Consider the following 8,741-nt stretch of genomic DNA (forward strand, 5'->3'; position numbering starts at 1 on the left):
GCGGGGCCCTCTTGGCGCGGGGCCCAATTCAGCCGAATCGGCTGAATCGGCCTAAAGCCGGCCCTGTCTCTAAGTACCTACCTGGGGTAGAAAGCCTGAGTAGAGGGCTTTTCAACCCAGCAGGGGAAGCCAGAGCAGGATCCAGTGGCCGGATGCTGAAGCTGGAAAAATTCAGATGAGAGAGAAGGTGGAAATTTTTCACTGAGGGTGAGTAACCATTGCAACAATTTACCAAGGGCTGAGGTGCATTCGCCAGCACTTGAAGCGTTTGCATCAAGATGGCTGCCTTTTTAAGGGATGTGCTCTAGTCTGGACGTGGTGAAGGAATCCGTGGGTGAAATTCTCTGGCCTGTGCTGTGCAGGGTCAGAATGGCCCTTTGGCCTTAATACCTGTTGGGCTAAGACAACATGGGAAATGGGGTGTTTGATGGAAAATACCTCGTTTTTAAAGAGCATAGACATTTTAAAATGGAGGGTTAGACTATTGTGGAAAATCCAGTGTCATTCTCTTTTGGGAGTAAGAAATGAGAGGTTGAAGATGTCCTTCACTTACTTTGTAGTTTTCCAGTTTCTTAGTGATTGTATACAATGGGGACAGAGACCTTTAGCTGACATTAAATGACATTTTGTTCTGTGTGAATTAGTCTTAGGACAGGCCCTAGCCTCTTTGTGTTAATAAAGTACTTTATAAAAATGTATAGCGCAGGCCACAGAATTATTATGTTATAATGGTTCAAAAAAGAAACTGTTACAAAGGTGGCAAAATAAACCACTTACACACCTTATATGGTTTTTTGCCGTGTGCTGAATCTACGGAGAACAATTCTATTCATGCCAGTATACCGAAATGCCATCACAGAGCAGAAGGTCAATGCCCAAGTTTTTTATGAGGATTTGTATATATGGTTTTAGCTGTTTAGTTATGACACCCTTTTGTAAATGTTTCAAGGAATAAAAAGCTTTGGAAATAGCCCCTTGCTTTTCTTACCTAGTGTTTATTTCTGCTGCTAAACAAAAGTATCGTTTCCTTCCTTTTTCACACTTTTTCGTTAGACCATCGTAATGATGGCTGCATTGGAATGGATGCAGAGAACTCTCTTACGCTGGTCTCTATCTTCTGTAGCATATTAGCTGGTCAAGACTGTAGACTTTAAAGAATCTTTGTCCAATCTGCTGTCAAGCACATCCTCACAGCCGCTGACGTTCAAATTACTGTAGCTGGAGGAGCAGTTCCATGGATGGGTGAACTCCAGGTGTGCAATTATCTCGGGTGGGGGGAGGGGTTCTCTTCAGAGCAGTGTGGCCTAGTGGATAGAGCAATGGACTGGGACTGTTGAGATCTGGGTTGTCTTCCTGGCTCTGCCCCTCCTGCTTGGGTTCGCTTGGGCAAATAATCCCCCCCTTTTGTGCCTCAGTTTCCCCATCTATTAAATGAGAATCATGCTCTGAAGTACTTTGAGATCTACTGATGAATAGTACCAGGGATTAAAGTGCAGGACTCTCTTCAGCTCCCAATGGCCCAGAATATTCAAAGCCCTCCTCCTCTGTTATGGATGATTCAGTTTTTCTCTAAAGTCAGACATTCAGCAGCCGTTCTCCTTTTCCTCTGCTGACACCATTTGCTGGCACAACTTGCTGCTGCCCTACCATGACCCATGGCAGTGCTGGGAAGGGTAGAAGTTGGGGTTTGTGTCTCAGTGCGAAATGCAGCAACATCTGCCTTTCTTGGTCCCTTCGCTAGGCTGTGTGCAAGGGGCGGGATGTCATGTAAGCTACTAACACAATTTAATTGTGGCAATACATAATGCTAATGGGATGACTCTTCTCCATAGTGTACCTGGGACAGGGGCAATATGTACTGGTGGTTGGGGAGCCACACGACAGCCAGTTCCCAGTAGCTCACCCACTTCTGTGTATTACTGTAGCATGGAAGGACCCCAGTCGTGGTGGGTGCTGCACAGAGAACAACAGCACCGTCCCTGCCCCCAGAAGCTCACAGCCCAAGTGTAAGGCAGAGGCCAAGAGATGGATACCGAGCGAAGGGGGAGCACAAGGAGACAGTACTGGTCAGCAGGATGGGCACTGGGCTCCACTCTCCAGGGACCTGTCTGGTTTTTTGTAGGGCTCACAGGCGAGGAGAGTTCTGCGGAGGGATGTGAAGGTAGCTAATGAGGCTGCTAAAGGCTCCAGTTCCTGCAGGACTTGTGGCTGCACCCCTGCTGCTCTTCTGACATCTGACAGCTCCTCAGCTTTGGTCGAGAGTATCTTCCCGACACCCTCCGAGGCGCAGGGTGACGCAGAGAAATTGGTGTGGCCTGGTGGCCAGCGCACTGGCTGGCCCTTAGGCTCTATTCCCAGCTCTGGGTAAGTCCCGTCACATTCCGGTCTGAGCCTCAGTTTCCCCATCTGTAAAATGGGGATAATGCTGTAACACTCTTTGGGACTGATGGATGGTAAGGGCTGGGTCTTGTAAGTCAGGTCTGCTCTAACTGAAATGGTACATTGGCATAGCTTGGTCGGTCAAGGGTGTGAAAAAACACCCCAACTTCCCTTTACCGACAGCCTCCCCAGTGCAGACACAGCTATGCCAGTGGAAGGCAGCTAGTAGTGTTCCAGGAGGGGATGTTCCTACACTGCAGAAAAACTCCGGTGGGTGAAGGCTGCGCCTCCCCTGCGTGGCTGCGCTGGTTAGTCTCCATAATGTAGACATGTCCTTAGCTTCTCAGCCAATTATCTTCCTGTAATTCCAAGTCACCGCTCAGGCCCTGCCAAGTTCCTTGCAGGCTTCCTGCTCCTGAGAGAATCTCTTGTTTGGTTTGCTAGCCTTGCCTATTTGCTCTTCAAATTCCCTCCAGCCCTCCTGATTTCCATGTCACCTGTGGGAGTGGCAGACGCTCTTTTCCTGGGTTTCCATTCCTGAAGGATCTCGTCTGGCTCACGTCACATCTGGCCACGCAACCATCACAAACTGTCCTGCCAGCATCACGACCGCCGGGGTTTCAAGGTGCAAAGGGCTGTGTGGATGCTCTGACTTGGGTTCAAATCCACCTCATTTTGGTTTAGCTTAAAGCCAGGTCTACACTTGGGAGTGTTAATTCATTCGTAGATTCCAAGGCCCTGTGATCATCTTGTCTGACCTCCTGTATAACCCAGGCCAGAGAACGTCCCTGAATCAATTCCTATTTGCACTCAAGCAGCTCTTTTAGAAAAACATCCTATCTTGATTTTAAAATTGCCAGGGATGGAGAATCCACCACAAGCCCTGGAAGTTGTTCCAATGGTTAATTACCCTCACTATTAAAAATGTGCACCACTCTGAGTTTGTCTGGCCTCAACTTCCAGCCACTGGATCTTGTTAGATGTTTGTCTGCTAGACTGAAGAGCCGTCTGCTGTCACATTTCTGGTTCCTCTGTAAGTATTTATAGACCGGGATCAAGTCACCTCTTAACTGTGGCTATACCAGCAAAAAACCCAGCTATACCAGTGTGAAAATGTTTTTGCTGGTAGAACTTATATTGGCTCAGGGCGTGAAATGAGCGATACCAGCAGAGTGCTTTTGCCATTTTAACCGCTTTGCTAGTACAGAAATGTCATACAAAATCACCCCCAAACAGCAGTTGCTGGTGGGGTAGCTGTGAAGCGTAGCCCTGGCCTACCTCAAGAAGGAACAGATTTAACCTGCACTTTCATCATGTGAAATTGGATCATCCACACCGGGGCTTCTGAAGGGGAGTAGGGGATGTGGTTCCCGCGATAACAAGGCCTGGATTCCATGCCCCAGAGGTCCCTGCCAATCTTGTGTCCTGTGGATTTGCAGTCAAACACCTCCTTCAAGCTCTCCTTTGCTGTGAGGCCTTCAATAAACATTTTCATTATCATCTGTTAAACTTTCCCCATCTTTTTCTTGTACCAAACCAAATGAATTCCAGGTGCCAACGCATAGAACAAGCCAAGGGCAAAAAACCTCTATGCCAGAAAAAAGGAGAGACCACAGACCAGATCTGTAAAGGGATTTAAAAATCCCCAGGGGCCTTCAGTGCCTAAATACCTTTACGAATCTGGCCTCTAGCTATTGACACGATGCTTGGATTCCCACGACAATATTCCCAGCCCCGTATCCAAACAAACATATATAGAAAAAAGAGGAACTCCAAGTCAAGGGGGAAAAGGGTGGGGAAGAGACAGGGAGGGGTGTGGATTGATCACCTGCCTTTCATACATGCAGCCTGCCGGGATCTTTAGTCCACTAGTTCTAGGAAACTGGCCAAAAAAGCCTACAATAAACTTGACAAGGGTTTGGCGGCTGGTGCGCTGAGGTGGCTGCCCATCATCTTGTGCTCCCCCATCAGCCTGTCAGGATCCACCAGGGATGGGTGTTTTGTCCTGCGTTTGTACAGTGCCTAGCACGGGGGGAGGGGGCCCTTAGTCTCCTACATGGGCTGCAGCATTCCCCGGCAGGCAAGGCTGGGGTCTGGATTCTGTTCCCAACGGGGCGGGCCTGTGAACTCCACACCCAGCATGTCCAGCTCTCTGCTCCTGTTTCACTCTGGGGCATGCGTGCCTCACCTAGCTGTTTGTTTAAGTGCCTTCCATTCTGTGTCCAAGGAGCATGATTTCCTTCCTTTTCAGCACAGGGCTCTGCGAATCCCCTGGGGGGGGGAGCTAGTAACAATAGGCTGTTGGGGGAGACTCCAGAGCTTTAGGAGTGAATCCAGACGGACTCCTGGGGCAGCGGGAACCCATCTGTCTGCTCTGTGTCTGTGCAGCGCCTGGCACGGGCGGCCGCTGGTCTGCCAAGGTGAGTGTTGGACAGGTCACGGCTGCTCCTTGGCGCTGGGCCCTGGACCACAGTGGTGTGAGCTTGGGTTGGGTGTGTGACACCCCCCCACCCGGACAGACCCAACCCCAGCCCAGTGTGACTTCCAGGTGGGGGTGTGGGCAGCTAGGGCTGCACCTCCCCCTGCTGTCCCTATCTGAGGAGGGCCGGGGACACTGGAGACAGGTGGGGAGGGCAAGAAGTTGGATTCGGGGGGCTGTGGGGCACAATGGGAATAGGGGAAAATGACAGGGGGTGAAGTGTGCAGGGGAACAGGAGGAGATGGGGGGCTGACGGTGTGAGGAGTGCAAGGGAGTGCAGAAGGGCTGGGGCAAATGGGGGGCAGGTGGAGGGGTGCAGGGGGGTGGGGAGCTGTGGGGAATGGGGGAGGTGGGTGCAGGAGGGCCAGGGCGAATGGGGGGCAGGTGGAGGGGTGCAGGGGAGTGGGGAGCTGTGGAGAAGTGGGGTGCAGGGGGGCCGGGGCGAATGGGAGGCGGGAGGGGTGCAGGGAGAAAATGGGCATTGCGGGGGGGGGGGTCAGGGCCAGGAGCAGCCGGAAGTGGCAGCGGGGCCCCAGCAGAGGGGCGGGGGCTGCATTTACGGGCAGGGGCCGGGCTCCCCTGCAGGCCCCGGGGCCGGGCCAGCTCTGGGCCCGCCCCGGGGGAGGGTCCCGTGGGGCCGGCTATGGGGCACAGGGCGGAGTCCCCGGGGCTGGCGGCAGGAGGGTCCCGTGGGGCCGGAGTTGCAGCCCTGGGCGGGGGGTGAAGCTCCAGGTGGACCCCGCCCCGGACGGCGCTGGGGCTGCCCGGGGGTCGCTGAGCCCGGGCCCGCCGCGGAGCCTCCTGCTCACCCGGTAATTGCACCCGGCGGCGGAGCAGCTGGGGCTGGGCGCAGCGTGGGGGGTTGGGCCGGGGACCTGGGAGCCATTCGGGCTGGGCAGGCTGGGTAAAGCGTGGGGGGGACCTGGGTACAATGTTGGGGGGAGGCTGGGTGCAGTGCGGGGCTGGGTACAATGTTGGGGGGAGGCTGGGTGCAGTGGGGGGGTTCTGGGTGCAGAATGGGGGGATGGGCAGGCTGGGTGCAGCGGGGGGGTGTCTCGGTGTCTGTGGGCTAGGCATAGTGTGGGGGTTGGGTGCAGCATGGGGGGTTGGGCAGGGGCCCTGGGTGCAGTGTGGGGGGGTTGGGGGCGTGGTGTAGTGTGGGGGGCTCGGCAGGCTGGGTGCAGCATGGGGAGACTGGGGGGCGGGTGCAGGGTGTGGAGAGCTGGATGTTTGGGGCAGGTGCGGGGCTGGCACAGCGTGGGAGGGGGCTGGGTGTCTGGGGCAGAGGGGCTGGGTGCGGGGTAGGGGACTGGGCAGTCGGGAGGGGGTTGCTGAGTGTCTGGGGTGGTGATAGGGTCGGGTGGGTGTTGGAATATCAGAATGTTGGGGGGGCCTGGGTGGGTGGGTGGGAGTGTCTCTCTGGGGCTGGCTGGAGGTGGGGGGCTGTGTTTCTGGGGATGGGGCCTGGCTGGTTGGTTTCTCGGGGCCCGGTTGGGGGGCACCTTGGGCTCTGTCGCTGGGGGCGCTGGCCGCTCCAGTTCTTTTAGCTGCCAGGGCTGTTGGCTAGAGAGTGACCGAATGTTTCCCCAGCGACACAGACACCAGATCCAGGGGCAGCAAATGGGCAGAAGCACCCCCCCCCCCAAGCGCTCCCCCATTGACTGCCCTTCTCACCCTGGCAGGCTGCAGAGCCCACCCGGCTTACTCATGGCTGCGGCAGAGCCCTCTCGGGGAAGGGACTCTCAGCGAGCTGCGGGTGAGTCTGCCCCAGGGAGGGGGTGATGTGCCGGAGCCCTGCCTACTGGGGTGTGAGCCGCATAGGATGGATAAGGGGAGGGGGAATCCCTTGGGATGCTCAGTAGGGGGCACCCAGTGCAGCCCCCTCGGTGAGGGGCTGTTGGAATTGGCCTCCCGAGGGCTTCCCCTGGTGCAGCGAGAGCCTCCAGGCAATGACAGTCACCCTGGGGCTGTAGCTCCTAGGGAGTGTGACCTCCCCCAGACACAGGGTGGTGCCACCCTCCCATCCCCAGGAGGTCTCCCTGACCTCACCTCTTTGCTTCCTCCAGAAGGATGCTCTGTCCCCCTGCCGGACCCGGCGTCCTGGGTGGAAGGGGAGAACGTGTGGGTGCTGGAGCTGCAGCCCTACGGCGATCCCAGTGGTGAGTGAGCAGCAAGGTTCTTTGCCCTCGGTACTTGGCACTGGGGCGACCGCTGCTGGGTCCAGTTCTGGGGCCCACAGTTGAGGAAGGAGGTTGATGAATTGGAGAGGGGTCGGAGAAGAGCCACCAGACTGCGGAAAGGATAGAAAACCTGCCTTACAGCGATAGATCCCTGGAGCTCGATCTCTGTAGCTTAACAAAGAGAAAGTTCAGGGGTGACTTGACCACGGTCTATAGACAGCTACGCAGGGGGAACAAATATTTGATAATGGGCTCTGTGGTCTAGCAGTCGAAGGTCTAACGCAAGCCAGTGGCTGGACGCTGAAGCTAGACATGTTCAGACTGGAAAGAAGGTGTGCCTTTTGACAGTGAGAGTAATTAACCATTGAAAGCATTTACCAGGAGTGGTGGTGGATTCTCCATCACTGACAATTTTTCAGGCAAGATGGGATGGTTCTCTTAAAGGGCTGCTCTGGTACAAACTGGGATTGATTCTGGGCAGGTCTCGGGCCTGGACTACGCAGGAGGTCAGATTGCATGGGCCCTCCTGGCTGCACCCAGGTGGTCCCCCGGCTGAGGCTGGGACTCACCTCTGGTTGCACTCTGTGTCCCAGCAGGTGACGAAGCGGTAAAGCTGGAGCCGCAGGGGCCGTTCCTGAGAAGCTCTGTGAGGGCTGTAAAGCAGGAAACGCCGAAGCCACGCGTAGCAGGGATGCCGGAGCCGGAGGGGCCGTTCCTGAGAAGTGCTGTGAGGGCTGTAAAGCAGGAGATGCAGGAGCCAGGCGTAGCAGGGATGCTGGAACCGGAGGGGCCATTCCTGAGAAGCACAGTGAGGGCTGTAAAGCGGGAGACATTGGAGCCGGGGGGGCCGTTCCTGAGAAGCTCTGTGAGAGCTTTAAAGCAGGAGATGCCCAAGCCAGGCATAGCAGGGATGCCGGAGCCGGAGGGGCCGTTCCTGAGAAGTGCTGTGAGGGCTGTAAAGCAGGAGATGCCGGAGCCAGGCGTAGCAGGGATGCTGGAGCCAGAGGGGCCGTTCCTGAGAAGCACTGGAGAGAACATTCCCTGGATCCCGGAGCAGGGCAGAGCTGGCGGGAGCCAGCACCGGGCAGAGAGGAGGAACACTCCACGGAGGAGGCAGGGTAAGAACAGCTGCTATGACCCCCTGCCGGGGAGGCAAGGGGGCAGCCCCCTGCGGGACATCACTGTGCCCCAGAGCGCAGCTGCAGGGGTGCCACCCCACACGTGTGCCACCTGCGGAAAGAGTTTCAGCCGCCGCTCCAAGCTGAGCTCCCACCAGAGGAACCACACTGGAGACAAACCCCACAGCTGTGGGGACTGTGGGAAGGGCTTCCTGTGGCGCTCGGACCTGCTCCGGCACCAGCTCATGCACACGGGGGAGCGTCCCCACCACTGCTCCCAGTGTGGCCGTGGCTTCAGCCGAGCCTCGCGGCTTCTGCAGCATCAGAGAGTCCACATGGAAGCCAGCCATGGAACAGAGGGCAGCCCAGTGCCAAGTGTGCTGCAGGGAGTACACGGGGAGCCTGGCCATGGAGTGGGGCGGACCCCGGGGCTGAGCGAGGGCCAGAGAGTCCACGTGGAGCCTGGTCATGGAGTGGGACGGAGCCCAGGGCTGAATGTGGGGCTGGGAGTCCACTTGGAGCCCGGCCATGGGGTGGGGCAGAGCCCGGGGCTGAATGAGGGCCAGGGAGTCTACGTGGAGCCCA

This window comes from Terrapene carolina, unplaced genomic scaffold (genome assembly GCF_002925995.2).
Source record: "Terrapene carolina triunguis isolate 2854851 unplaced genomic scaffold, T_m_triunguis-2.0 Scaffold233, whole genome shotgun sequence".
NCBI classification, from domain to species: domain Eukaryota; kingdom Metazoa; phylum Chordata; order Testudines; family Emydidae; genus Terrapene; species Terrapene triunguis.